Consider the following 3,301-nt stretch of genomic DNA (forward strand, 5'->3'; position numbering starts at 1 on the left):
ATATATCTTGTGATTTGTTTGGCTATAGATACAATTGATGATTTGATTTTATACTTAAGAAGCGAAGAAGAACATGCTTTTGATTTTTAAAATAAAGATTTTAATGAGAATATTTTCCATGATAGCAAGATTGATTTCTAGATTATCATGTAGTAGTTGGGAAAAATTAATGATCATAAATATATGCTGATATGACTTACAAGGCGGATTCCAAAACCTTTATTCTTTTCCCTTGATTGTTTACATCTTTTTATTGCTTTATATATTTGCTTAGTTTAACTATTTGCTTAATTTGATTATTTGCTTAGTTTATTTAATTTTAAAACAACCAATTTTTATTAAACTAGATTAGGATTAATTTGGTTAAGATTTAATTAATTTTCCTACGTTCATTCAAGTCCCTGTGGGTTCGACCTCGTTCTTGTCAAACTATACTTCGGTACGGTTCGTACACTTGCGAGTATTTTAAAATTTCACAAGTTTTTGGCGCCGTTGCCGGGGACTTGGTTAGGAAAATAAATTTGGTCTTAATTGAATTTTTTCTTCTACTAGTTGTAGTTATTTTTTATTTTTATTTTTTTAAAAACAAAAAAAAAAATTCTTTGTGCATGGTGTATGAGAACTTGGATACGTGATAAAGAAAATCGTCTTGTTAGTTTTGATTATTCATCCACAATGGGAGAAACAGGAGATGATTCAAAAACTCTTAGGGAGTTATTCTCACCCATAACCACCAACCCTCCATCTTGCATAGTATTGTCTGCAACCACTACTGCACATTTTGAGTTAAAGCCACAGATAATCTATCTTCTTCCTACTTTTCTTGGATTGGACAGAGAAGATCCTTATATGCATGTGAAGGATTTTCTTGAGATTTGTGCTACTTGTAAGTTCCAAAATTTCACTGATGAGTCTGTTCGCTTGCTTTATTCCCTTTTTCCTTGAAGGATAAGGCAAAAGCATGGCTTAATTCTTTGTCACCTGGATCTATCACTTCATGGGAACTATTGGTCACAAAATTCCTCTCTAAATTTTTCCCAATGGCCAAGACCAATGCTTTGAGGAGAGAAATTGCAGATTTTTATCAAGATGAACAAGAGAAATTTTATGAGAGTTGGGAGAGATTTAAGGACTTGATCTTAAAGTGTCCCCATCATGGTTTTGAAACATGGAGACTAGTACAATATTTTTATAATGGTTTGACTCAGACTAATCGTAACATGATTGAGTCCATGAATGGTGGTGGATTTTTGAGTCTTGTAGATGATGAGGCATACAAATTTCTTGAGAATTTTTCTGAAAGTTCATAGCAATGGGATTTTTCCAACCGTAAAGAGAGATCTGCCCCTGCAATTAAGAAAGGAGGATTGTATGAAGTCAGTGAAGATTTAGACATAAAAGCTAGGTTGGACAATCTCACTCGTAAGGTTGAGGCTTTAGCTTTAGGTAGAGGGATGAATTCTGTCAATCAAGGTGAAAGTGAAACATGCTCTATTTGTGCAAGTCCTATGCATACAACACAAATGTGTCCCTCTATAGTTGGGTACCCTGATTTTTATACTGAGCAAGCAAATTCATTGAATAATTATGGAAAACCATTTGCTAGTCCATTTTCAGAGACATACAATCCAAATTGGAGGAACCATCCTAATTTCTCATGGAGGCAAAATCAGCCTCCCACAAATGTAGGTGGACAACAAGTTCATCAACAAAGTCAATTTCGTCCACCTACTCAAGCATATCCTCCCATTCCTAAATCACCTCCTCAGTTTGTAGCACCACCAAGACAACAATCATCTTTGGAGGAGTCTCTCAAAACTTTCATGCAATCAACTAGCCAAGCCATTCAAGAGATAAAAAGTTCCACCCATTTAAATACTCAAGCTATTTCAAAGTTGGAAAATCAAATTGGCCAGTTAGCAACCCAAGTTGGAGAGAGGGAAAAAGGAAAATTTCCTAGTCAACCTATACCTGACCCAAAAGGTCAGTATGCCATCAATGGTTCTTCTAGTTCTACTCATGGACAAGAACATGTTCAGTCTATTACTACCCTTAGGTCTGGTAAGCAAGTTGATAATCAAGTGAAAATGCCAGAAGTGGAGGATGATGAAAATATTGTGTTAAAGGAAAAAGGTACTCATAGTTCACATTATGATCATGGAGAAAAGAAGGACAACCCACCCTCCATTCCAATTCAGGATCTTAGTTCCCCCCTTGATAAGAGGTTTGTTTCTAAAGCTCCATTTCCTCAAAGGTTAATCAGTCCTTAGAAAAGTGCGCAATTTGGAGACATTTTAGAGGTTTTTAAGCAAGTGCAAATAAACATTCCATTTCTTGATGCAATTCAGCAAGTTCCTGCTTATGCCAAGTTTCTAAAAGATCTTGTGACAATGAAGAGAAAGACAAATGTCCCTAAAAAGGCATTTTTGACAGAGCAAGTCAGTTCGATTATTCAGAATAAATATCCAGTGAAATGTAAGGACCCAGGATCTCCTACAATTTCATGCAAGATTGGGGATCGCCTCATTAAGCGAGCTTTGCTAGATTTGGGGGCAAGTGTGAACTTAATGCCATATTCAGTTTATTTACAGCTAGGTTTGGGGGAGTTAAAACCAACAACCATGACACTTCAATTAGCTGATAGGTCTATGAAAATCCCTAGAGGTATTGTTGAGGATGTGCTAATTAAGGTGGATGCATTCTATTTTCCTGTTGATTTTGTTGTGTTAAACACTGAGCCTGCTCTAAATGCCAATACACAAATCCATGTCATTTTAGGTCGCCCTTTCTTAGCCACATCCAATGCTTTGATCAATTGTCGAAGTGGTGTGATGAAGATTTCTTTTGGAAATATGACTATTGAGCTTAATATCTTTGACATAAGTAAGAAAGTACCAGATAATGAGAATATATGTGAGGTTAACATGATTGGGAACCTAGTCCATGATAATCTTATACAATCAAGCTGTGAGGATCCCCTAAAGGATTGCTTAACCCTTTTTTATTGCAATTCGGATATTGAAAAATCAATTGAGGAAGTCAATGCATTGCTGGATTTTGTTCCTCTCTTAAGTACTGATAACTGGCAGCCAAAAGTGGTCCCTTTTCCACTTTCTTCATCCCCACTCTCATCTATTGTAGAACCACCAAAGTTGGATAACTTTTGGGAACACCACTTGATAAGTATACCTCAAGAACACAAGGAAGCTATAGGTTGGAAAATTGCTGATATTAAGAGTATTAGTTCTTCAATGGTTATGCAAAGAATTCACTTGGAAGACACTACAAAAGCTTCCCAACA

The 3,301-nt window shown here is 35.8% G+C and overlaps 1 non-coding gene across 1 annotated transcript; it reads right to left on the reverse strand.

Annotated features, from left to right (window-relative positions):
* Nucleotides 1–1,053: 1,053 nt before the first annotated feature.
* Nucleotides 1,054–1,162, reverse strand: LOC142608488 (small nucleolar RNA R71). Its single transcript, XR_012839517.1, has one exon. It is a non-coding gene; the product is annotated as a small nucleolar RNA R71 (small nucleolar RNA).
* Between the last annotated feature and the right edge of the window lie 2,139 nt (nucleotides 1,163–3,301).

This window comes from Castanea sativa, chromosome 8 (genome assembly GCF_040712315.1).
Source record: "Castanea sativa cultivar Marrone di Chiusa Pesio chromosome 8, ASM4071231v1".
NCBI classification, from domain to species: domain Eukaryota; kingdom Viridiplantae; phylum Streptophyta; class Magnoliopsida; order Fagales; family Fagaceae; genus Castanea; species Castanea sativa.